At 44.4% G+C, this 27,993-nt stretch overlaps 1 long non-coding RNA gene across 1 annotated transcript in view; it reads left to right on the plus strand.

Annotated features, from left to right (window-relative positions):
* The first annotated feature begins 488 nt into the window (after positions 1-488).
* LOC134479848 (uncharacterized) overlaps positions 489-27,993 on the plus strand; it is a 35,636-nt gene continuing 8,131 nt past the window's right edge. The window contains exon 1 of the long non-coding RNA XR_010053645.1: positions 489-27,987. This is a non-coding gene — a long non-coding RNA (uncharacterized LOC134479848). The remainder of the gene's footprint in view (positions 27,988-27,993) is intronic.

The following is a 27,993-nucleotide window of genomic DNA, read 5'->3' on the forward strand; positions in this document are numbered from 1 at the left end:
GTGGCCCATACATATAGAGCCACCCAATTAGACAAGATGGATGAAGCAAAGAAGTGCAGACCGACAGGAGCCCGATGTAGATCGCTCCTGAGAGACACAGCCAGAATACAGCAAATACAGAGGCGAATGCCAGCAGCAAACCACTGAACTGAGAATAGGACCCCCGTTGAAGGAATCAGAGAAAGAACTGGAAGAGCTTGAAGGGGCTCGAGTCCCCATATGTACAACAATGCCAAGCAACCAGAGCTTCCAGGGACTAAGCCACTACCTAAAGACTATACATGGACTGACCCTGGACTCTGACCCCATAGGTAGCAATGAATATCCTAGTAAGAGCACCAGTGGAAGGGGAAGCCCTGGGTCCTGCTAAGACTGAACCCCCAGTGAACTAGACTATGGGGGGAGGGCGGCAATGGGGGGAGGGTTGGGAGGGGAACACCCATAAGGAAGGGGAGGGGGAGGGGGATGTTTGCCCGGAAACCGGGAAAGGGAATAACACTTGAAATGTATATAAGAAATACTCAAGTTAATAAAAAAAAAAAAAGTCCTGGATTTGTGCCTGAGAAGTATCTTGTCAGGCTGATGGCTTTAGTACCCTTCAAGGAGACTGCTTACCTTGTAGTCCCTGAAAACATGGCCAGTGACACCCTACTCTTCAGGTGAAGTGCCAGTTCCTGTCTCTTGAGTATTGCAGCGAGTGAGGACATGGCCAGGTCTGTTACACATGAGCACAGGGCCAGCTCTCCTGCCTACCACAGATATCATGATGAATAAGGGGAGAGGGGTTTCTCCATCATCCTCACCACTGCCTAGCAGACAAGAGACAGAACCCTTGGGGCCTTTTCATTCACAGCCCATTTATCCAGGGCTAGATCTATTGTGCTGCCCAAGCAAGGTTAAGGACCTGAACTCCTGAGTGTTCTAGCAGGTGGGTGACAGGGGCTGCTCTCCTGTTCTAGTCACACCAGAGTCAAGTGTCATGCATGCCATAGGTGGTGAGGTACAAAGGCAGAGGAGGGTGTCTTTTTCTTGTCCACATCACTGAATGGGCAACAGGTGGCAGTGCCAGGCAATGTTGGGCAGTGTCTGACATGCCTCAGGGGAGTTTTACTGGAGAGCATCCTTATGTTCTCTCTTTTTTAGCATGAAAAACTCCAGACCAAGTCTGAAATACAGTGTCCTTGTTTTGGAGTCAGGTAGCCAACTGTTGGTCCTGGTGTTTGGAATCTGGTGACTAAGATGAACCAGCTACACTGACCACTTTTTCTGTGTTGAGGAGCAGCTTTCTTGTGCAAGACAACTCACACGTGCACAGAAAAGAGCTGACTAAAGACTTGCCCCTCTTTCAGGGCACTGGTAATTGTGGATTGCTCATATCACTCATAACAAACAAAACCAGTATCAGTTTTTTTCAGCCCCACTCTATAAATCTGACCTTTGTCCCTCCTATATGGTGAGCTCTGGTTCCCAGTTATTACTATTTGGTTGCTGTCTTGTTTTAGACAAGACAGTCAAGCTCAAAAATATATCTCCACCTTTCTCCATACCTATTTCTAAACATATTAGGTACCAACACTTACCAGGACCATGAGACCCGTAAAAGTGTTTGCCGAGCTCATGGTAGAACTGATGGGGGCTATTAGGAAATTTTGCTGTTGTTGGGTGTTTGGCCTCAGATCTTGGAAAAGAATCTAAAAAGGGTTAAAAGATTTGAGGATAGAAATAGGTCCTGATTCCTGGAGACTGCTTAAAAGTTTTAAAATAAGCATGACTGTGTGAGAGAAACGCTACTAAAGATAAGAGAGACCCCAGAGGGGAAGCCTGAAACACCAGGAGAGGAACAGGGAAGAATGATGCCTGGTCCTGTGTCAGGGAGATTACAGAGAAGGTCCATGCTCCATGCTGTGTTGCCCTCCTACTGGGCAACAGAGGTGAAAGTACAAAGCCCAAATAATCAGGCAGTTATCCTGGACTAGTGCCATATCCAGTACTGTTAACTTCAACCCTGCCAGCCTGCTGCCCTACACTAAGCCAACAGAGCCTCTTTCAGAGAACAGAGGAGTTGTGGTCATCAAAGTCCTTCAACATAGACAGGAGAACAAAAGGTGACTTTGTGATGCTGGAGTTTATGCAGAAAGATGTCTAGCCATGAAACAACACGAGAGCAAGGTGCATTCTCGGTTCTTTCCCAGGCCACATCACTTAAGTTCCAGCTGCTGGACCTTGGAGATAAGCACATCCAGATGGACACTAGGAGTTCAGCTTCAGCTTGTTTGGGAGCAACAGGCTTCTCAGTGAATATCTCTTTGGTGGCTCCAGGTGGAAAAGTCAGACCCCTTTATTTGTACCTCATGCAACATAAGATCTGAAGAGGTAGAATGCTTCCTCCCTAGGTATATGCACACTGGTACAAGACTGACATGCTGTCATGTTTGTCAAGGAAAAGGTGTGTGTGTGCCTCTGCCTGTTTAAGAGGACAATGCTTCTGGTAGCTTTTCCTAGGGACCCTCTAACTTGTTGGCTTGGCATGATTTGAATTCTCCCAGGTCCTCAATCTACGAAGTGTTGATATAAGCCACTGGTCAGGGGATTGCCTATTGCTCCCTCCATGATGTTAATACCAAGGCTTTTTAAAAAAGTCTAAGCCATAAGACCCTGTCTTTTAAAGCCTTTTGCTGGGTGACCTAGTCTTTTCCCACCAGATGTTCTAAATCCCAAGACAACAACTCAGGTAGAGCAGGTGCTGATGGGATATTCCAAGTATGAGATGGATGTGAGACTGGATCCAGAGATCTACTGTGCCTGTCACCTCGAAACAGTTCCATGATTCACAGATACCTGGTGTGGTTCACCCCAATAGGGCTGCACTCACTCAGAAGGCCATCTTACAGGGGCTTTGTTCTAATCTATTTTTAAACAGAGTCTGAGTGAAGAGTTTACCCTCTTTGAAGACTTAGGCCTGTAGCTATTCTATCCACATGTCTGCAAGGGCTCAGTGGATTGGGCTCTACCTGCTAAGGCATCCATAGGGTCAGTAACCATATGGACTGCTTGGGCTCTGTCTTGTTTTGCTAGATTATTTGCAATACCTCTCCATCTGTCTCTGTATATAGAGAAGTAGGAAGCCATGATTTGCTTTGTATTCTGGTCTTCACCCTGGCTTGGATCTTTAATCTAAAGCAACCATTCCAAGTGGTAACTCCTAGTGAAATCTAGGGGGTCATGAAAGTTGGAGAAGGGATAGGACACAGATTAGTGGGTGAGAATGTATTCTCAGAACCCAAGAGGGCATTTCATAACCCAAGACCGATTCCTACCATAGTGCCTAGCTCTGGTTTAGCTTTCTGTCTGGATACCAGATGCTGTACAAGCAGGAACTTTGTGCCCTTTCTGAGGTAAGACCCACCTTCCTTGTGGGGAGCCTTCTTTTATGAATGCCTGACTGTCCGGTAGAGTCAAGTGAGACCGCGGTCTACTAGCAGATTTCCTGATTTGCTGATACATGGAAGGTTATGAGGGACACACTTGAAGCTCATGTTGAGGGGATCAATGTTTGTTAATGTTAGAGGAAGGAACGGGAAGGAATAGGTGAGCCTCGAGATGCTAAGTAATATTGAATATATATAAGGCATTGTCTCTGTGGGCTTGGAACTTTGTTCCCATGATTCCATAAACTATTGTCAAGTCCAGGAGAACCTGGAGACTCGTGTAGTATGGACTGAACAGCCCTAACCATTTTGTTCTTTGTTTAATTTCTTTTATTTAGTAAGCATTCTATTCATTCACATGTCAAATGCTATCTCACATCCAGGTTACCCTTCCATAAGCCCCATCCCACATCTGCCCTCACAGCCCTCTACTATATGTAGGTGCTCGCCCACCTCCTCACCCCCTCCCACTTCTCCAGTTTACCCCTGTGCTGGGGGAATCAAACCTCTACAGGACCAAGGGGCTACCCTCCCATTGCTGTCAGGCAAGTCTGTTCTCTGATAAATAGATATTTGTAGCCATGGATCCGTCCCCGTACACACTGTGTTCGGTGATTAAGACTCTGGGGCTTCTGGGTTGTTAGTTAGGCCAATGTTTTTCTTCTTATTGGGTTACAATAACCCTCTCCTTCTGCAGTCCCTGCGACAGCTGCTCCACCAGGGTCCCTGAGTTCAGTCTGATGGTTAGCTCCAAGCATCCACATCTGCATTGCTCAGTTGCTAACCGAGCCTCCCAAGAATCAGTCAAACCAGGTTCCTGTTAGCAAGCGCCTCATGACAAAGACAACAGTTTCAGGTTTGGTGTCTGCACACAGTGTGGATTCCCAAGTAGGAAAGTTCCTTGAGGACCCTTCCTTCAGTCTCTGCTCCATATTTTGTCCTTGTTCTTCTTGTGGACAGGAACATTTCTGGGTAAAATACTTTTGAGATGGGCAGGCTCAGCCCTCCATTGGGGACTGTGCCTATATACTGGAGGTGGTCTCTTCAGGATCTATGTCCCTGTTCTCTGCATATTTAGGCAAAGCCATTCTCAGTGGTCCTAGGAGCCTCTCATTTCCTGGTCTGTGGGACCCTCTGGTGGCCATGTCCAGTTTGTAATCCCTGTTACATATTTTTATCCATTTCCTAAACCTCACTTCCTGTTTACCATCTCCTCCACTATCTTATATTGCCCCCTTATTTCCTCCTCCTCCTGTCTCCCTCCCTGGTCCCCTTATTCCTCCACCTCCTGCCATAATCCTGTAACCTCTTCAATGCAGAACTGAAGCATCCACACCCTGGTCTTCCTTCCTCCTTAGCTCCATATGGTCTGTGGATTTTATCATGGGTATTGTGAGCTTTTTGGATAATATCCTCTTTTCAGTGAGTACAAAGTGTGTGGGTTTTTTGTGACTGGGTTACCTCACTCAGCATGATATTTTCTAGCTCCATCCATTTGCCTGAGATTTTATGAAGTCATTGTATTTAATACCTGACTAGTATTCTACTGTGTAAATGGACCACATTTTCTGATCCATTCTGCTACTGAGGGACTTTTGGTTTGTTTCCAGCTTGGCTGTTACAAATAAGGGATTTATCAATATAGTGGAACATGTGTCCTTGCTATATGTAGGGGACTTTTGTGTATGTGCCCAGTAGTGGTAACCTTTGTCTCTGAGAGTTATATTCTGTCTTTCCAGTAATCCCCTCTCCCAACATAGAAGGCTGCTGGACATTTTGCCAGACAGACACACATACTCTGCTCTCCTCTCTAGGGACAGTTAGCTCTCATTGTCTTTCAACTCTCATCACAGGCACCGATGGTCACATTTCAAGCTTTATTTCCTGTCCCAGTCCAGGAGGATTTGGATCTTTCTTGCATGAACTCTGTTCTCTCCTCAATTAACCATGTCCTGTTTCTTCAGCCAGCTGAGAAGATGCCAGAGCCACTACATGTACCCTAGCCTCAGCAGACAGGCCTTGCCATAGTTTCAGAGTCCTCTGCCTATCACAAAGTCACTTGTTGTTGTTGTTGTTGTCATTGTTGTTGTTGAGAAATATCCCTAGCTCACCTGTTGTTGTCCTCCCTCAGTCACCTTCTCTTCACTGTGACCAAAATGGCAGGAGGAAAGTAAACACTCTGCTGAGCCATCTGTGTCTTTCCACCAAGTTTACCCTTCTATTCCGAATGGGCCCTGTTCACAGGGGCTGAGGTCTGCAGTTGCCATTCTTTACTGTTGTGTGTCTACTTTCTCAGTTCTAACAAGGCTACGTAAAGTACACTGGGGTGGAGTAGGTAAGGCAGTAACCTGAGACGTGGAGCTGAGATACTGTGGCCTCAGCTCATGCTCCATAAAGGATGCAGCCACTTGGCCCCATGGAGAACAGGAGCACTAGATGTTGCCTTGTCCAGCAACCCCTCAAGCCTATTTCTGCTGGAGTAAGGGAGGCCCCAGCCTGCCTAGGGGGGATGTGGTTCAAAATGAACATCATTTATATTATGGTTCCATAAAGAGTCGGTTCATATATTCAAATGTTGGGAAATGAGTGGTCAGAATTGTCAGCTCAAGTTACTCAATACATTTTGAGTCCCTTAAACTTAGGCAAGGAAAATCAGACCTGTATATTCCCTGAGGTCTTCAGGGGTCCCAGTGTCTGTCTAATGGAAAACATTCTACAGGAACATGGAAGGATTTCTAAAGCAGGTTATGTATATTAGGAGGGTTAATTTAGGAATATCTGAATACAGAGGGCACTTAGCTCCTAAAATTGGGAGTAAGTCTTTTACTATGTGGCAGTTCTCCATAGGTATTTTCCCATCTCCTTGGTCGATGCCTCCATTGGTGAGACAAACTCAGCAACAATCCAAGAGTCACCACTGGACCTCTGGATGAGCCCAGCTGTTTGTGAGAAGAGCTTCAGAACATACAATATTGACACCAACTGCCATCTCATCTGTACATTGGCATTTCTCTCCAAATGCCTTTTTATTGTACAATGAGCATCTTTCTCCAACAGGGAGCCTACCTCCCTGTACATATGGAATCTGTTGTCAACTGCCATCTTTTTTGAACATAGACTGTCTATCTGCAATTATGTTCTTCCCCAAATGGAGCGCATCTCTTGCAACCTGCCTTCCTCCAGGGACAGAGAATAACTCTGAGCAACTGAATCCCCTGACTGCCTCTAAAATTCTTAAGTGGAAGAAAAATAGTCTTGGGGCCCATAACCAATATCTCAAAATTGACATCTCTCTAAACCAATCAGATGAACTGTGAGAACAGTAGAAGATAGGAAAATTCGGTCTGATTAAATCAGGGTAGAATTATCCCCAGTTTCTTATAAAGTTAGGTAGGGATATGTCAGGTAGTGTCTTGGAGATATTTGTGTAGAGATAGGAGTATCTGATAGAATCTGTACGTTATGTCCAGTTCTGAGGAACCCTGTCTGACAAACGAGCAAAGTTCAATGATGAGAACATATATAATTGAAAAATTAATAGATCAGGAAGAAGGCATGGGAAGCAAGGGTTAAATAGTGTAGTGTCAGTAGTCATCCAAGAAACCTAGCCTTATGGCCAGCACCACAGGAAAAAACAACTCAGGAGTCAGTATGTGATACTTTTTCCAATTGGCCAGGGTGCATTTGAGATCATGAATCCTGCCTGCCACATAAAAACACAGGCGTTAGTGATTATAAAACTGTAGAGGTCATCAAATATCTCATTGTAAGGATCCAGTCACAAATATAAACAATGAAAACACTATTCCATTCTAATATCAATAGCCTCTATCAGGTTCTAGGAACGTCGATTCAGATCCATCTACTTTCTGAGAATGCTCCAGAAGAAAACGTCCTTGACCAAAGAGTGGAGGGGGGCATGTTGCAGAAGGAAGATCATAGAAAATACTTGGACACTTATGGGCATCAATAAAATACTGCCACAAAAATTGAACTTGTCCATCCAGACATAAAATTCCAGAATATCCACAAAGATGCAGTGGATAATGTAAAATTCATAGACCTCACCAGCCCATCAATGCAGACACAGCCCCTCACTGAAATGGCAGCATGGGACCAAGGATTTTATGCTCCAGAGCTCACACTAGGAGAGCCACAGGATGGCATGGAGGCAGATGGGTAGATTGTGGGCAAGCTACTCTATTATATCACCACAGGGTCACATTTCTTTAGTGGAAGGACCACGAAAGAGATCAGAAATAGATTGTCACAGGGACCTATGACATTGTAACTCACTTCTGGCAACCGGAAACCTGATGCACCAAATTCTTACAGTTTACCCAGATAAGGCCCTCCATTGAGAACATTGAGAGACATTTTTGTGTAATGAGAGGAAATGTGAAGTACTTAGCTCGACTGTCACCTATCCAGATTCTCAAACTGTAGACATGCTCTGAGGTATGGAATTTTATAGTTGCAGGAAATTAAATCCTTGAACAAGTAAAACTACCGTAAAATGATGGGGGACATATTTAAATTTAAAAGAACAGGAACAGAGGGCACTTGAGCATGGATCTAAGACTTTTGTCATTACCGGGCTTACATGCCCTATGCCACCCAAATCATGAGCACATCCCTTTATTCTCTTCCTCCACCAAAGAGAAAGGGGAGTAACCCCAACTTTAGCCTCATTCATATCCAGCCCTAGGAGAGCATGGGCCTCCTGCCCTGACACAATAAGGCCAGTAGTGGCAAGAAGTGCTTCCATGCCTGCCACTACATTACAGTGTCCCAAGAAGAGGAGCACAGAGACTGCCTGTGCCCTCCCTCCATTACTGGAGATTTGTCTACCCACTGAGCCCACATCAGCATACCAGAAGAGCAAATGCCCCTGCAATCTAAGTAATTCTTAGACAAGGAGCTCTAAGTAAAGCCTCAGAGGATTGTGTGCTTCAAGGGACTAGACAAGAATATCAGGGGTTTCCTGTCAAGAATCTGTTGCCTCAAGGAGTCTCTGAGACAAAATCCTACTACATATCTCTCAAGAATATGGGTCCACTGACAAGGCAGGACACAGAACCCATGAATTTCTAGGCAAGTACGGGATGGTGTATCACTTCTTGACCTTCTTCACTATACCATGCTACAGTCATTAGCCTCTTCTAGGACCTACTAAAATCAAAGGGGGTCAATCTAGATACTGAGTGTGCTCCAGCAGGGGACTTCTTGAACTAATAATGGAGGAGGCCCCAAGCAGGAAGATGGGGTAAAAATATTTGTGCAAATAGTGACAGCCATAATGTATTGAAACACCCTTGACTTTGTCTATGCAAACATAAAACACCAGAATATCCTCACCGAGTCAGAGGTTGATGAGAAATAGACAGAGATGACCTGAACCTCAATGCAGACTTTGCATCTTCCTGAAAAGGCAGCATGGGTCCAAGGGAATTATGCTGTAGACCTCACACTAGATGAGCCATTTGATGGCAAAAAAGGCAGATGCGGACAGTTTGGGCATGCTCTTATATTACCTGACCACATGTTCGCAGGCACTGAGAGTAAACACCATGGAAGAGACAAATATTGTCACAGTGACCTATGACATTGCAACTCACTTCTCTTGGCAAATTGAAATCTAAATCCCCAGACACTCACATTTTCCCCAAAGTTGAGTTCCTCCATAGAAAACATGGAGGGACATTCATGGGTAACGAATGTGAAGTTAATATGTAGACTGTGACTTCTCCAGATTCTAACATTATGGACAGGCTTTGAATCATGGAGTTTCATGTCAAGTAACTGGAACCCCCCAAAAAAGTAAATGGAAAAGATGGGGCCCTAACTACTCTAGAAGAACAGACACAAGATGTGAGCATGGATCTAAGACTTCATCCAAGCCTGTGGATCCAGGTGCTCCACCACCCCGACTCCTGCACACCCCTTCATGTCTTGTCTTCCACCCAACGGAACGGCCTGTGAGCCCAACAGTGTCCTCCTCCTTTACCAGCCTTCAGGAGAGCATGGACCTGCTGCCCTGACTCTGTCAGGACACAGGAGGGCAAGAAGAGCTCCCATGCTTTCCATTGCTCTACACTGTCCCAAGAGGAGGAGCAGATACTGCCTGTGCCCTGTATTCTGTAGATGGGTCTGCCCCTGTGAACACATGAGCACATCAGAACAGGAAATTCCACTGTCGCCTGAGGAAGACTTGGACAAGGAAACCTTCATCACCCTCTCAGAAAATTGGGTGTCTCATCAGAATGGGGATAAAGAGAGCTTCCCTGTTATTTCAAAACTATCTGAAGACAATCCACAACCCCCCACCCACCCATATCTTCCAAGAACCTAGGTCCTCTAAATCAGGGAGGACGCAGTAGGAAATGAAATGGTATGCTTGTATGGGAGTGTTCATCACAACATTGACATTGTACACTACATCATCCTATTACCATTAACCTCTTCTAGGTTCTAGTAACATCAAATCCTTTCCAGCTAGATACTCAGTATGTTCCAGAAGGAAACTTTTTGACCTCAGAATGGAGGAGGGGCTGCTGCAAGAGGAGGAGTCAAAGAATTCTATTTGGGCACATAGTGCCGGACATAAAGTATTGCCACTATCTTGACATTGTTTATTGAGACATTAAACATCAATGCATTTTGCAAATTGCAGACTGATATATGAAGGTAATAGTGCTTGCTTACTAGGATCAAAATCAAATATTCTTATTAATATTCCTCTATCTTCTCACATTAAAGCATTATATGTGCACCAAGGTGGCATTGCCTGAGAAGACGTAAACAAATACCTGTGTAACCCAGATGTGGAATCAGCAAAAGACCACAGAATTAGTCTACCTGAGTCTATCTTATTCAACATTGACTTCACAGGTGCTCCATGCTCAGGAAAGCATGTGGGGTCACTTAGAAGAAGGGGTTACTCGGGCAGTTGTTCTCTATGTGCTTCAGCCAGCACTGGCTTCAGCTTGGATAAGCTGCATTTCTGAAGCCTCTGATAGCAGGATAACTGCTCATGCTTGTCATTGTTGAGATTTGTAAGTACTCCAAGTGTCTAGGACAGTGGATCGCCCTTCCCTTCAATAGCATGCCTTTAACATTACCAAATGTTGTTATAGACTCAACAGCAAAGGGCATTAAAATATCCACTGGCTTTGACTTTTGAATGAGTAAATTTCAGTGCATTGGATCCACTAAAGCAATAGCTACTAAGGTCTGCATGTTCCTTACATTCGCTGCAAAAAGACACCTGGACCCAGGCAGCAAACGTATAAAGTGAATGTGTGCTTTAAACTCATTTACAAGTTGAGTATCCACTGGGATCATCAAAACCATTGTGAACAGAACAGCTGAGGGCTCACTTGGACCACAAGTGGGAGGCAGAGAGAGAATCAATTGGAATGGCCTGGGCTTTTGATACCTGTAAACCCAGCCCCAGGGACACTGCTCTTCCCCAGACTATACTGCCTAATTCTTCCTAAACTGTTGTCCCAACTAGGAATTGTATTGAAGCACATGACCCTAGGGGGACCAACCTAATTCAATCTCCTACATAGGTGCTGATCTTTGTCACTAGGAAGAAAAAGGCTGTGAAGGCAACAGTCAAGACAGGCACTGTGCTGAGGTAGTGAGCGGGACACTCTCCACCTCTCCAGGTCCTGTTCTCATGGATCATTCATGAGGGAATTATAAGTGAAAAAAAAGGAAAACACTCTGTGGATATGTTTGTGCTTTGGACTGGGGTTTGGTTCCTATAGTCCAGGGAGACGTGGTTTTTTCCATGATACCAAATGATTCCTATGTACCTATTTTGGCTCAATTTCAAGTCCACATATTGGGACTAGTAATATTTGGTTGCTGTCTTGTTTTAGACAAGAAAGTCAAGCTCAAAAATATACCTACACCTTTCTCCAGACCTATTTCCTTCTAAACTGGTTAGGTACCAACACTTACTAGGACCATGAGGGCCTCGACAGTGTTTGCCAAGCTCATGGTAGAATTCATGGGACCTAGTAGGAAACTTTGCTGTTGTTTGCTATTTCCTCAGATCTTGGAAAAGAATCTAAAAATGGTTAAAAGATTTGAGTTTAGAAGTAGTACCTGATTACTGGAGACTGCTCAAAAGGGTTTAAAATAACCATGACTATGTAAGAGAAATGCTACTAAAATTAAGAGAGACCCTAGAGTGGAAGCCAGAGACACCAGGAGAGGAACAGGGAAGAATGATGTCTGGTCCTATGTTAGTAAGATTACAGAGAAGGTCCATGTTCCATGCTGTATTGGCCTTTCTCTGGGGCAACAGAGGTGGAAGTACAAGGCTCAAATAATTAGGCAGTTATCCTGGACTAGCACCACATTCAATACTGTTAATTTCAATGCTGCCAGCCTGCTGCCCGACTCTACGCCAACAGAGCCTCTTTCAGTGAGCAGAGGAGTTGTGGTCATGACTGTCTCTCAATCTAGATGGAGGGACAATAGGATTTGACGTGGTGATGCTGCAGTGGATGCAGACAAGATGTCTAGCCGTGAACCAACGTGAGGACAAGGTACATTCTAGGTTCTTTCCTTGGTCGTATCTCTTATGGACATTGGAGCTCAGCTCATCCAGATGGACACTAGGAATTCGGCTTCAGCTTGTAGTGGGTCCACAGGACCTCTGAGTGAATATCTCATTTGTGGTTGCAGGTGGAAGGACCCTTTTATTTGTACCTCGTGGAACATGGGATCTGAAGAGGTAGAATGCTTCCTCCCCTAGGTATATGCACACTGGTACAAGACTGACATATCCTGTTTGTCAAGGAAAAGGTGTGTGTGCCTCTGCCTGTTTAGGAAGACAGTGCTTCTGGTAGCTTTTCCCAGGGTTCCTCTAACTTGTTAACTCTGCATGATTTCAATCAGGGGCTCAGTGGAATGGGCTCTACCTGCTAAGGCATCCATAGGGTCAGTAACCATATGAACTGCTTGGAGTCTGTCTTCTTTTGCTAGATTATTTGCAATACCTCTCCATCTGTCTGTGTATATAGAGAAGTACGAAGCCATGATTTGTTTTGTATTCTGGTCTTCACCCTTGCTTGGACGTTTAATCTAAAGCAACCATTCCAAGTGGTAACTCCATAGGGAGATCCAGGGGGCCATGAAAGTTGGACAAGGGATGGGACACAGATTAGTGGTGAGAATGTATTCTCAGAAAGCAAGAGGAAAACTCATACCCCAAGACTGATTCTTACCATAGTGCCTAGCTCCGGTTTAGCTTTCTGTCTGGATACAAGATGCTGTACAAGCAGGAACTTTGTGACTCTACTGAGGTAAGGCCCACCTGCCTTCTGGGAAGAAATTTTGCCTTCTTTTATGAATGCCTGACTGTCTGCTAGAGTCAAGTCAGACCGGGGTCTACCAGCAGATTTCCTGATTTGCTGCTTCATGGAAGGTTATGAGGGACACACTTGAAGCTCATGTTAATGGGATCAATGTTTGTTGATCTTAAAGGAAGGAACTGGAAGAAAAAAAGAGGCCTCCATATGCTTAGAGATACTGAATACATATCAGTCATCGTCTCTGTGGGCTGGGGACTTTGATTCCCATGATACTATAAACTATTGTCAAGTCCAGAACCTTGAGACTCGTGCGGTACGGACTCAACAGCCCTGGCCATTGCTTTTCTTTGTTTCATTTCTTTTATTTAGTAAGCATTCCATTCATTCACATTTCAAATGCTATCTCACTTCCAGGTTACCCCTCCACAACCCCCGTCCCACATCTGCCCTCACACCCCTCTGCCATGTCTATATGAAGGTGCTCGCCCACCCTCACATCCTCTCCCACTTCTCCAGTTTCTCCCTATGCTGGGGAAATCAAACCTCTACAGGACCAAGGGGCTATCCTCCCCTTGCTATCAGGAAAATATTTTCTTCCATAAATAGGTACTTGTAGCCATGGATCCCTCCCTGTACACTCCTTATTTGGTGGCCTAGATTCTGGGACCACTGGGTTGTTTGTTAGGCCAATGTTTTTCTTCCTATTGGGTTACAATAACCTCTCCTTCTGTAGTCCCTGCGACAGCTGCTCCACCAGGGTCCCTGAGTTCAGTCTGATGGTTAGCTCCAAGCTTCCACATCTGCATTGCTCAGTTGATAACCAGGCCTCCCAAGAATCAGTCAAACCAGGATTCTGTTAGCAAGCGCCTCATGACAAAGACAACAGTTTCAGGTTTGGTGTCTGCACACAGTGTGGATTCCCAGGTAGGAAAGTTCCTTGAGGACCCTTCCTTCAGTCTCTGCTCCATTTTTTGTCCTTGTTCTTCCTGTGGACAGGAACATTTCTGGGTAAAATACTTTGAGATGGGCAGGCTCAGCCCTCCATTGGGGACTGTGCCTATATACTGGAGGTGGTCTCTTCAGGATCTATGTCCCTCTTCTCTGCATATTTAGGCTAAAGCCATTCTCAGTGGGTCCTAGGAGCCTCTCATTTCCTGGTCTGTGTGACCCTCAGTGGCCATCTCCAGTTTGTAATCCCTGTTACATATTTTTATCCATTTCCTAAACCTCTCTTCCTCTTTACCATCTCCTCCACTATCTTATATTGCCCCTTTATTTCCTCCTCCTCCTGTCTCCCTCCCTGGTCCCCTTATTCCTCCCCCTCCTGCAATAATCCTGTAACCTCCTCAATGCAGAACTGAAGCATCCACACCCTGGTCTTCCTTCCTCCTTAGCTCCATATGGTCTGTGGGTTTTATCATGGGTATTGTGAGCTTTTTGGATAATATCCTCTTTTCAGTGAGTACAAAGTGTGTGGGTTTTTTGTGTGACTGGGTTACTTCACTCAGCATATTTTCTAGCTCCATCCATTTGCCTGAGAATTTTATGAAGTCATATTATTTAATAGCTGACTAGTATTCCATTGTGTAAATGTATCATATTTTTGCATCCATTTTTCTACTGAGGGACTTTTGGTTTGTTTCCAGCTTCTGGGTTTTATAAATAAGGGTGTTATCAACATAATGGAGCATGTATCCTTGCTGTATGTAGGGGAATTTTTGTGCATATGCCCAGTACTGATAAACTTTGTTTCTGAGTCTTTATTTTCTCTCTTTCCAATAATCCCCTCTCCCCACCTAGAAGACTACTGGACGTTTTGCCAGACAGACCCACATACTCTGCTCTCCTTTTTAGGGGTAGTTAGGTCTTATTGTCTTTTCACTCTCATCACAGACACAGATGTCCCAATTTCAAGTTTATTTCCTGTCCCAGTCCAGGAGGATTTGGATCTTTCTTGCATGAACTCTGTTCTCTCCTCAATTAACCATGTCCTGTTTCTTCAGCCAGCTGAGAAGATGCCAGAGCCATTACATGTACCCTAGCCTCAGCAGACAGGTCTTGCCATACTTTCAGAGTCCTCTGCCTATCACAAAGTCACTTGTTGTTGTTGTCGAGGTCGTTGTTGTTGTTGATGTTGTTGTTGTTGTTGTTGTCGTTGTTGTTGTTGTTGTTGTTGTTGTTGTTGAGAAATATCCCTAGCTCACCTGTTGTTGTCCTCCCTCAGTCACCTTCTCTTCACTGTGACCGAAATGGCAGGAGGAAAGTAAACACTCTGCTGAGCCATCGGTGTCTGTCCACCAAGTTTACCCTTCTATTCCTAATGGGCCCTGTTCACAGGGGCTGAGGTCTGCAGTTGCCATTCTTTACTGTTGTGTCTCTCCGTTCTCAGTTCTAACAAGGCTACGTAAAGTACACTGGGGTGGAGTAGGTAAGGCAGTAACCTGAGACGTGGAGCTGAGATACTGTGGCCTCAGCTCATGCTCCATAAAGGATGAAGCCACTTGGCCCCATGGAGAACAGGAGCACTAGATGTTGCCTTGTCCAGCAACCCCTCAAGCCTATTTCTGCTGGAGTAAGGGAGGCCCCAGCCTGCCTAGGGGGGATGTGGTTCAAAATGAACATCATTTATATTATGGTTCCATAAAGAGTCAGTTCATATATTCAAATGTTGGGAAATGAGTGGTCAGAATTGTCAGTGAAAGCTACTCAATACATTTTGAGTCCCTTAAACTCAGGCAAGGAAAATCAGACCTGTATATTCCCTGAGGTCTTCAGGGGTCCCAGTGTCTGTCTAATGGAAAACATTGTACAGGAACATGGAAGGATTTCTAGAGAAGGTTATGTATATTAGGAGGGTTGATTTAGGAATATCTGAATACAGAAGGCACTTAGCTCCTAACATTGGGAGTAAGTCTTTTACTATGTGGCAGTTCTCCACGGGTATTTTCCCATCTCCTTGGTCGATGCCTCCATTGGTGAGACAAACTTAGCAACAATCCAAGAGTCACCACTGGACCTCTGGATGAGCCCAGCTGTTTGAGAAGAGCTTCAGAACATACAATATTGACACCAACTGCCATCCTACCTGTACATTGGCATTTCTCTCCAAATGCCTTTTTATTGTACAATGAGCATCTTTCTCCAACAGGGAGCCTACCTCCCTGTACATATGGAATCTGTTGTCAACTGCCATCTTTTTTGAATATAGACCGTCTATCTGCAATTTTGTTCCTCCCCAAATAGAGGGCATCTCTCGCAACCTGCCTTCCTCCGGGGACATAGAGTAACTCTGAGCAATTGCATCCCTTGACATCCTCTAAAATTCTTAAGTGGAAGAAAAATAGTCTTGGGGCCCATAACCAATATCTCAAAATTGACATCTCTCAAAACCATTCAGATGAACTGTGAGAACAGTAGAAGATAGGAAAATTCAGTCTGATTAAATCAGGGTAGAATTATCCCCAGTTTCTTATAAAGTTAGGTAGGGATATGTCAGGTAGTGTCTTGGAGATATTTGTGTAGAGATAGGAGTATCTGATAGAATCTGTACGTTATGTCCAGTTCTGAGGAACCCTGTCTGACAAACGAGCAAAGTTCAATGATGAGAACATATATAATTGAAAAATTAATAGATCAGGAAGAAGGCATGGGAAGCAAGGGTTAAATAGTGTAGTGTCAGTAGTCATCCAAGAAACCTAGCCTTATGGCCAGCACCACAGGAAAAAACAACTCAGGAGTCAGTATGTGATACTTTTTCCAATTGGCCAGGGTGCATTTGAGATCATGAATCCTGCCTGCCACATAAAAACACAGGCGTTAGTGATTATAAAACTGTAGAGGTCATCAAATATCTCATTGTAAGGATCCAGTCACAAATATAAACAATGAAAACACTATTCCATTCTAATATCAATAGCCTCTATCAGGTTCTAGGAACGTCGATTCAGATCCATCTACTTTCTGAGAATGCTCCAGAAGAAAACGTCCTTGACCAAAGAGTGGAGGGGGGCATGTTGCAGAAGGAAGATCATAGAAAATACTTGGACACTTATGGGCATCAATAAAATACTGCCACAAAAATTGAACTTGTCCATCCAGACATAAAATTCCAGAATATCCACAAAGATGCAGTGGATAATGTAAAATTCATAGACCTCACCAGCCCATCAATGCAGACACAGCCCCTCACTGAAATGGCAGCATGGGACCAAGGATTTTATGCTCCAGAGCTCACACTAGGAGAGCCACAGGATGGCATGGAGGCAGATGGGTAGATTGTGGGCAAGCTACTCTATTATATCACCACAGGGTCACATTTCTTTAGTGGAAGGACCACGAAAGAGATCAGAAATAGATTGTCACAGGGACCTATGACATTGTAACTCACTTCTGGCAACCGGAAACCTGATGCACCAAATTCTTACAGTTTACCCAGATAAGGCCCTCCATTGAGAACATTGAGAGACATTTTTGTGTAATGAGAGGAAATGTGAAGTACTTAGCTCGACTGTCACCTATCCAGATTCTCAAACTGTAGACATGCTCTGAGGTATGGAATTTTATAGTTGCAGGAAATTAAATCCTTGAACAAGTAAAACTACCGTAAAATGATGGGGGACATATTTAAATTTAAAAGAACAGGAACAGAGGGCACTTGAGCATGGATCTAAGACTTTTGTCATTACCGGGCTTACATGCCCTATGCCACCCAAATCATGAGCACATCCCTTTATTCTCTTCCTCCACCAAAGAGAAAGGGGAGTAACCCCAACTTTAGCCTCATTCATATCCAGCCCTAGGAGAGCATGGGCCTCCTGCCCTGACACAATAAGGCCAGTAGTGGCAAGAAGTGCTTCCATGCCTGCCACTACATTACAGTGTCCCAAGAAGAGGAGCACAGAGACTGCCTGTGCCCTCCCTCCATTACTGGAGATTTGTCTACCCACTGAGCCCACATCAGCATACCAGAAGAGCAAATGCCCCTGCAATCTAAGTAATTCTTAGACAAGGAGCTCTAAGTAAAGCCTCAGAGGATTGTGTGCTTCAAGGGACTAGACAAGAATATCAGGGGTTTCCTGTCAAGAATCTGTTGCCTCAAGGAGTCTCTGAGACAAAATCCTACTACATATCTCTCAAGAATATGGGTCCACTGACAAGGCAGGACACAGAACCCATGAATTTCTAGGCAAGTACGGGATGGTGTATCACTTCTTGACCTTCTTCACTATACCATGCTACAGTCATTAGCCTCTTCTAGGACCTACTAAAATCAAAGGGGGTCAATCTAGATACTGAGTGTGCTCCAGCAGGGGACTTCTTGAACTAATAATGGAGGAGGCCCCAAGCAGGAAGATGGGGTAAAAATATTTGTGCAAATAGTGACAGCCATAATGTATTGAAACACCCTTGACTTTGTCTATGCAAACATAAAACACCAGAATATCCTCACCGAGTCAGAGGTTGATGAGAAATAGACAGAGATGACCTGAACCTCAATGCAGACTTTGCATCTTCCTGAAAAGGCAGCATGGGTCCAAGGGAATTATGCTGTAGACCTCACACTAGATGAGCCATTTGATGGCAAAAAAGGCAGATGCGGACAGTTTGGGCATGCTCTTATATTACCTGACCACATGTTCGCAGGCACTGAGAGTAAACACCATGGAAGAGACAAATATTGTCACAGTGACCTATGACATTGCAACTCACTTCTCTTGGCAAATTGAAATCTAAATCCCCAGACACTCACATTTTCCCCAAAGTTGAGTTCCTCCATAGAAAACATGGAGGGACATTCATGGGTAACGAATGTGAAGTTAATATGTAGACTGTGACTTCTCCAGATTCTAACATTATGGACAGGCTTTGAATCATGGAGTTTCATGTCAAGTAACTGGAACCCCCCAAAAAAGTAAATGGAAAAGATGGGGCCCTAACTACTCTAGAAGAACAGACACAAGATGTGAGCATGGATCTAAGACTTCATCCAAGCCTGTGGATCCAGGTGCTCCACCACCCCGACTCCTGCACACCCCTTCATGTCTTGTCTTCCACCCAACGGAACGGCCTGTGAGCCCAACAGTGTCCTCCTCCTTTACCAGCCTTCAGGAGAGCATGGACCTGCTGCCCTGACTCTGTCAGGACACAGGAGGGCAAGAAGAGCTCCCATGCTTTCCATTGCTCTACACTGTCCCAAGAGGAGGAGCAGATACTGCCTGTGCCCTGTATTCTGTAGATGGGTCTGCCCCTGTGAACACATGAGCACATCAGAACAGGAAATTCCACTGTCGCCTGAGGAAGACTTGGACAAGGAAACCTTCATCACCCTCTCAGAAAATTGGGTGTCTCATCAGAATGGGGATAAAGAGAGCTTCCCTGTTATTTCAAAACTATCTGAAGACAATCCACAACCCCCCACCCACCCATATCTTCCAAGAACCTAGGTCCTCTAAATCAGGGAGGACGCAGTAGGAAATGAAATGGTATGCTTGTATGGGAGTGTTCATCACAACATTGACATTGTACACTACATCATCCTATTACCATTAACCTCTTCTAGGTTCTAGTAACATCAAATCCTTTCCAGCTAGATACTCAGTATGTTCCAGAAGGAAACTTTTTGACCTCAGAATGGAGGAGGGGCTGCTGCAAGAGGAGGAGTCAAAGAATTCTATTTGGGCACATAGTGCCGGACATAAAGTATTGCCACTATCTTGACATTGTTTATTGAGACATTAAACATCAATGCATTTTGCAAATTGCAGACTGATATATGAAGGTAATAGTGCTTGCTTACTAGGATCAAAATCAAATATTCTTATTAATATTCCTCTATCTTCTCACATTAAAGCATTATATGTGCACCAAGGTGGCATTGCCTGAGAAGACGTAAACAAATACCTGTGTAACCCAGATGTGGAATCAGCAAAAGACCACAGAATTAGTCTACCTGAGTCTATCTTATTCAACATTGACTTCACAGGTGCTCCATGCTCAGGAAAGCATGTGGGGTCACTTAGAAGAAGGGGTTACTCGGGCAGTTGTTCTCTATGTGCTTCAGCCAGCACTGGCTTCAGCTTGGATAAGCTGCATTTCTGAAGCCTCTGATAGCAGGATAACTGCTCATGCTTGTCATTGTTGAGATTTGTAAGTACTCCAAGTGTCTAGGACAGTGGATCGCCCTTCCCTTCAATAGCATGCCTTTAACATTACCAAATGTTGTTATAGACTCAACAGCAAAGGGCATTAAAATATCCACTGGCTTTGACTTTTGAATGAGTAAATTTCAGTGCATTGGATCCACTAAAGCAATAGCTACTAAGGTCTGCATGTTCCTTACATTCGCTGCAAAAAGACACCTGGACCCAGGCAGCAAACGTATAAAGTGAATGTGTGCTTTAAACTCATTTACAAGTTGAGTATCCACTGGGATCATCAAAACCATTGTGAACAGAACAGCTGAGGGCTCACTTGGACCACAAGTGGGAGGCAGAGAGAGAATCAATTGGAATGGCCTGGGCTTTTGATACCTGTAAACCCAGCCCCAGGGACACTGCTCTTCCCCAGACTATACTGCCTAATTCTTCCTAAACTGTTGTCCCAACTAGGAATTGTATTGAAGCACATGACCCTAGGGGGACCAACCTAATTCAATCTCCTACATAGGTGCTGATCTTTGTCACTAGGAAGAAAAAGGCTGTGAAGGCAACAGTCAAGACAGGCACTGTGCTGAGGTAGTGAGCGGGACACTCTCCACCTCTCCAGGTCCTGTTCTCATGGATCATTCATGAGGGAATTATAAGTGAAAAAAAAGGAAAACACTCTGTGGATATGTTTGTGCTTTGGACTGGGGTTTGGTTCCTATAGTCCAGGGAGACGTGGTTTTTTCCATGATACCAAATGATTCCTATGTACCTATTTTGGCTCAATTTCAAGTCCACATATTGGGACTAGTAATATTTGGTTGCTGTCTTGTTTTAGACAAGAAAGTCAAGCTCAAAAATATACCTACACCTTTCTCCAGACCTATTTCCTTCTAAACTGGTTAGGTACCAACACTTACTAGGACCATGAGGGCCTCGACAGTGTTTGCCAAGCTCATGGTAGAATTCATGGGACCTAGTAGGAAACTTTGCTGTTGTTTGCTATTTCCTCAGATCTTGGAAAAGAATCTAAAAATGGTTAAAAGATTTGAGTTTAGAAGTAGTACCTGATTACTGGAGACTGCTCAAAAGGGTTTAAAATAACCATGACTATGTAAGAGAAATGCTACTAAAATTAAGAGAGACCCTAGAGTGGAAGCCAGAGACACCAGGAGAGGAACAGGGAAGAATGATGTCTGGTCCTATGTTAGTAAGATTACAGAGAAGGTCCATGTTCCATGCTGTATTGGCCTTTCTCTGGGGCAACAGAGGTGGAAGTACAAGGCTCAAATAATTAGGCAGTTATCCTGGACTAGCACCACATTCAATACTGTTAATTTCAATGCTGCCAGCCTGCTGCCCGACTCTACGCCAACAGAGCCTCTTTCAGTGAGCAGAGGAGTTGTGGTCATGACTGTCTCTCAATCTAGATGGAGGGACAATAGGATTTGACGTGGTGATGCTGCAGTGGATGCAGACAAGATGTCTAGCCGTGAACCAACGTGAGGACAAGGTACATTCTAGGTTCTTTCCTTGGTCGTATCTCTTATGGACATTGGAGCTCAGCTCATCCAGATGGACACTAGGAATTCGGCTTCAGCTTGTAGTGGGTCCACAGGACCTCTGAGTGAATATCTCATTTGTGGTTGCAGGTGGAAGGACCCTTTTATTTGTACCTCGTGGAACATGGGATCTGAAGAGGTAGAATGCTTCCTCCCCTAGGTATATGCACACTGGTACAAGACTGACATATCCTGTTTGTCAAGGAAAAGGTGTGTGTGCCTCTGCCTGTTTAGGAAGACAGTGCTTCTGGTAGCTTTTCCCAGGGTTCCTCTAACTTGTTAACTCTGCATGATTTCAATCAGGGGCTCAGTGGAATGGGCTCTACCTGCTAAGGCATCCATAGGGTCAGTAACCATATGAACTGCTTGGAGTCTGTCTTCTTTTGCTAGATTATTTGCAATACCTCTCCATCTGTCTGTGTATATAGAGAAGTACGAAGCCATGATTTGTTTTGTATTCTGGTCTTCACCCTTGCTTGGACGTTTAATCTAAAGCAACCATTCCAAGTGGTAACTCCATAGGGAGATCCAGGGGGCCATGAAAGTTGGACAAGGGATGGGACACAGATTAGTGGTGAGAATGTATTCTCAGAAAGCAAGAGGAAAACTCATACCCCAAGACTGATTCTTACCATAGTGCCTAGCTCCGGTTTAGCTTTCTGTCTGGATACAAGATGCTGTACAAGCAGGAACTTTGTGACTCTACTGAGGTAAGGCCCACCTGCCTTCTGGGAAGAAATTTTGCCTTCTTTTATGAATGCCTGACTGTCTGCTAGAGTCAAGTCAGACCGGGGTCTACCAGCAGATTTCCTGATTTGCTGCTTCATGGAAGGTTATGAGGGACACACTTGAAGCTCATGTTAATGGGATCAATGTTTGTTGATCTTAAAGGAAGGAACTGGAAGAAAAAAAGAGGCCTCCATATGCTTAGAGATACTGAATACATATCAGTCATCGTCTCTGTGGGCTGGGGACTTTGATTCCCATGATACTATAAACTATTGTCAAGTCCAGAACCTTGAGACTCGTGCGGTACGGACTCAACAGCCCTGGCCATTGCTTTTCTTTGTTTCATTTCTTTTATTTAGTAAGCATTCCATTCATTCACATTTCAAATGCTATCTCACTTCCAGGTTACCCCTCCACAACCCCCGTCCCACATCTGCCCTCACACCCCTCTGCCATGTCTATATGAAGGTGCTCGCCCACCCTCACATCCTCTCCCACTTCTCCAGTTTCTCCCTATGCTGGGGAAATCAAACCTCTACAGGACCAAGGGGCTATCCTCCCCTTGCTATCAGGAAAATATTTTCTTCCATAAATAGGTACTTGTAGCCATGGATCCCTCCCTGTACACTCCTTATTTGGTGGCCTAGATTCTGGGACCACTGGGTTGTTTGTTAGGCCAATGTTTTTCTTCCTATTGGGTTACAATAACCTCTCCTTCTGTAGTCCCTGCGACAGCTGCTCCACCAGGGTCCCTGAGTTCAGTCTGATGGTTAGCTCCAAGCTTCCACATCTGCATTGCTCAGTTGATAACCAGGCCTCCCAAGAATCAGTCAAACCAGGATTCTGTTAGCAAGCGCCTCATGACAAAGACAACAGTTTCAGGTTTGGTGTCTGCACACAGTGTGGATTCCCAGGTAGGAAAGTTCCTTGAGGACCCTTCCTTCAGTCTCTGCTCCATTTTTTGTCCTTGTTCTTCCTGTGGACAGGAACATTTCTGGGTAAAATACTTTGAGATGGGCAGGCTCAGCCCTCCATTGGGGACTGTGCCTATATACTGGAGGTGGTCTCTTCAGGATCTATGTCCCTCTTCTCTGCATATTTAGGCTAAAGCCATTCTCAGTGGGTCCTAGGAGCCTCTCATTTCCTGGTCTGTGTGACCCTCAGTGGCCATCTCCAGTTTGTAATCCCTGTTACATATTTTTATCCATTTCCTAAACCTCTCTTCCTCTTTACCATCTCCTCCACTATCTTATATTGCCCCTTTATTTCCTCCTCCTCCTGTCTCCCTCCCTGGTCCCCTTATTCCTCCCCCTCCTGCAATAATCCTGTAACCTCCTCAATGCAGAACTGAAGCATCCACACCCTGGTCTTCCTTCCTCCTTAGCTCCATATGGTCTGTGGGTTTTATCATGGGTATTGTGAGCTTTTTGGATAATATCCTCTTTTCAGTGAGTACAAAGTGTGTGGGTTTTTTGTGTGACTGGGTTACTTCACTCAGCATATTTTCTAGCTCCATCCATTTGCCTGAGAATTTTATGAAGTCATATTATTTAATAGCTGACTAGTATTCCATTGTGTAAATGTATCATATTTTTGCATCCATTTTTCTACTGAGGGACTTTTGGTTTGTTTCCAGCTTCTGGGTTTTATAAATAAGGGTGTTATCAACATAATGGAGCATGTATCCTTGCTGTATGTAGGGGAATTTTTGTGCATATGCCCAGTACTGATAAACTTTGTTTCTGAGTCTTTATTTTCTCTCTTTCCAATAATCCCCTCTCCCCACCTAGAAGACTACTGGACGTTTTGCCAGACAGACCCACATACTCTGCTCTCCTTTTTAGGGGTAGTTAGGTCTTATTGTCTTTTCACTCTCATCACAGACACAGATGTCCCAATTTCAAGTTTATTTCCTGTCCCAGTCCAGGAGGATTTGGATCTTTCTTGCATGAACTCTGTTCTCTCCTCAATTAACCATGTCCTGTTTCTTCAGCCAGCTGAGAAGATGCCAGAGCCATTACATGTACCCTAGCCTCAGCAGACAGGTCTTGCCATACTTTCAGAGTCCTCTGCCTATCACAAAGTCACTTGTTGTTGTTGTCGAGGTCGTTGTTGTTGTTGATGTTGTTGTTGTTGTTGTCGTTGTTGTTGTTGTTGTTGTTGTTGTTGTTGTTGAGAAATATCCCTAGCTCACCTGTTGTTGTCCTCCCTCAGTCACCTTCTCTTCACTGTGACCGAAATGGCAGGAGGAAAGTAAACACTCTGCTGAGCCATCTGTGTCTGTCCACCAAGTTTACCCTTCTATTCCTAATGGGCCCTGTTCACAGGGGCTGAGGTCTGCAGTTGCCATTCTTTACTGTTGTGTCTCTCCGTTCTCAGTTCTAACAAGGCTACGTAAAGTACACTGGGGTGGAGTAGGTAAGGCAGTAACCTGAGACGTGGAGCTGAGATACTGTGGCCTCAGCTCATGCTCCATAAAGGATGAAGCCACTTGGCCCCATGGAGAACAGGAGCACTAGATGTTGCCTTGTCCAGTAACCCCTCAAGCCTATTTCTGCTGGAGTAAGGGAGGCCCCAGCCTGCCTAGGGGGGATGTGGTTCAAAATGAACATCTTTTATATTATGGTTCCATAAAGAGTCGGTTCATATATTCAAATGTTTGGAAATGAGTGGTCAGAATTGTCAGTGAAAGTTACTCAATACATTTTGAGTCCCTTAAACTTAGGCAAGGAAAATCAGACCTGTATATTCCCTGAGGTCTTCAGGGGTCCCAGTGTCTGGCTAATGGAAAACATTCTACAGGAACATGAAAGGATTTCTAGAGAAGGTTATGTGTATTAGTTGGGTTAATTTAGGAATATCTGAATACAGAGGGCACATAACTACTAAAATTGGAAGTAAGTCTTCTACTATGTGGCAGTTCTCTCCACAGGTATTTTCCCATCTCCTTGGTTGATGCCTCCATTAGTGAGACAAACTTAGCGACAATCCAAGTGTCAACTCTAGACATTTGTGAGAAGAGCTGCGGAATATCCAAAATTGACACCAACCGCCATCTCATCTGTACACTGGCATTTCTCTCCAAATGCCTTTTATTGTACGGTGAGCATCTCTTTCCAACTGCCTACCTCCCTGTACATATGGAATCTGTTGTCAACTGCCTTTCTTTTTTGTAAATAGACTGTCTATCTCCAATTACATTCCTGTCCAAATAGAGGGCATCCCTCGCAAACTGCCTTTCTCCCAGAATGTAGAATACCTCTGGGCAAGTGCTTCCCTGACTTCTTCTAAAATTCTTAACTGGAAGAAAAATAGTCTTGGGGCCCAGAACCAATATCTCAAAATTGACATCTCTCAAAACCATTCAGATGAAGTGTGAGAACAGTAGAAGATAGGAAAATTCAGTATAATTATATCAGGGTAGAATTATCCCCAGTTTCTTATAAAGTTAGGTAAGGGTATGTCAGGTAGTGTCTTGGAGATATTTGTGGTAGATATGGGAGTATCTGATGGAATCTAAGTTATGTCGAGTTCTGAGCGACCCTGTCTGACAAACGAGCAAAGTTCAATGATGAGAACATACATAATTGAAAAATTAATAGATCAGGAAGAAGGTGGGGATGCAAGCCTTAAATTGTGTAAAGTACTGTCAGGAACCATCCAAGAAACCTAGCCTTAGGGCCAGCACCACAGGAAAAAAAACAACTCAGGAATCATTACATGATACTTTTCCCAAATGACCAGCGTGCATTTGAGACCATGAATCCAGCCTGCAACACAAAAACACAGGCCTTAGTGATCATAAAACTGTAGAGGTCATGAAATATCTCATTGGAAGGATCCAGTCACAAATACCAACAGTGGAAACACTATACCATTCTAATATCAAGAGCTTCTAATAGGTTCTAGGAACATCAGAGAAGATCCATCTACTTTCTGAGAATGCGCCAGAAGGAAACGCCTTTGACCAAATAGTGGAAGGGGGCATGTTGCAGAAGGCAGAGCCAAAGAAAATATTTGGACACATATGGGCATCAATAAAGTACTGCCACAAAAATTGAACTTGTCCATCCAGGCATAAAATTCGAGAATACCCAAAAAGATGCAGTGGATTATGTAAAATCATAGACGTCACCAGCCCATCACCGCAGACACTGCCCCTCACTGAAATGGCAGCAGAGGACCAAGGATTTTATGCTCCAGAACTGATACTACGGGAACCACAGGATGGCAAGGAGGCAGAAGGGTAGAGTGTGGACATGCTACTCCATTATATCACCACAGGGTCCCCTTTCTTCAGTGGAAGGACCACGAAAGAGATCAGAAATAGATTGTCACAGAGACCTATGACATTGCAACTCACTTCTGGCAACCAGAAACCTGATCCACCAAATTCTTACAGTTTACCCAGAAATAAGGCCCTCCATTGAGAACATTGAGACATTTTTGTGTAATGAGAGGAAATGTGAAGTACTTAGCTCGACTGTCACCTATCCAGATTCTCAAACTGTAGACATGCTCTGAGGTATGGAATTTTATAGTTGCAAGAAATTAAATCCTTGAACAAGTAAAACTACAGCAAAATGATGGGGGACATATTTAAATTTAAAAGAACAGGAACAGAGGGCACTTGAGCATGGGTCTAAGACTTTTGTCATTACTGGGCTTACATGCCCTATGCCACCCAAATCATGAGCACATCCCTTTATTCTCTTCCTCCACCAAAGAGAAAGGAGAGTAACCCCAACTTTGGCCTCATCCATATCCAGCCCTAGGAGAGCATGGGCCTCCTGCCCTGACACAATAAGGCCAGTAGTGGCAAGAAGTGCTTCCATGCCTGCCACTACATTACAGTGTCCCAAGAAGAGGAGCACAGAGACTGCCTGTGCCCTCCATTCTGGAGATGTGTCTACCCACTAAGTCTGCATCAGCATACCAGAAGAGCAAATGCCCCTGCGATCTAAGGAATTCTTAGACAAGGAGCTCTAAGTAAAGCCTCAGAGGATTGAGTGCTTCAAGGGACTAGACAAGAGTATCAGGGTTTTCCTGTCAAGAATCTGTTGTGTTAAGGAGTCTCTGAAGATGAAAGCCTACTATATAACTTTCAAAAATATGGGTCCTGTGAAAGAAGCAGGACCCAGAACCCATGAGTTTCTAGGCAAGTACGGGATGGTGCATCACTTCTTGACCTTCTTCACTATACCATGCTACACCCATTAGCCTCTTCTAGGACCTACTAATGCCAAAGGGGGTCCATGTAGATACTGAGTGTGCTCCAGCAGGGGACATCCTGACCTAAAAATGGAGAAGGACCCAAGCAGGAAAAAGAGGCAAAGAAATATTTCTGCAAATAGTTGAAGCCATTACGTACTGCCAGAACCTTGACATCCAGATATAAAGCACCAGATTGTCCTCAGAGATTCAGAGCTTGATTCGAAATAAAACAGGCATGTCCTGAACCTCGTTGCACTGCACATCTTACTGAAAAGGCAGCACAGGACCAAGGCATTTTATGCTTCAGAGTTCACATTAGGTGAGACATGTAATGGCAAGGAGGCAGATGGGTAAAGTCTAAGCGTGCTCCTTTATTTTATCACCACAGGGACCCATCCCTTTGCTGGAGTCACCATGAAAGAGATGGAGAAGACGATTGTCACAGGAGTCTATAACATTAAACCTCACTTCTACTGGCAACTTGAAATCTGAATCTCCAGATCCTCACAGTTTGGAAAAAGATGAGGCCCTCCATTCAAAGCATTAAGAAAGATTCTTGTGTAATTAAATGAAATGTGAAGTAAGT

Source organism: Rattus norvegicus, chromosome 7 (genome assembly GCF_036323735.1).
Source record: "Rattus norvegicus strain BN/NHsdMcwi chromosome 7, GRCr8, whole genome shotgun sequence".
NCBI classification, from domain to species: domain Eukaryota; kingdom Metazoa; phylum Chordata; class Mammalia; order Rodentia; family Muridae; genus Rattus; species Rattus norvegicus.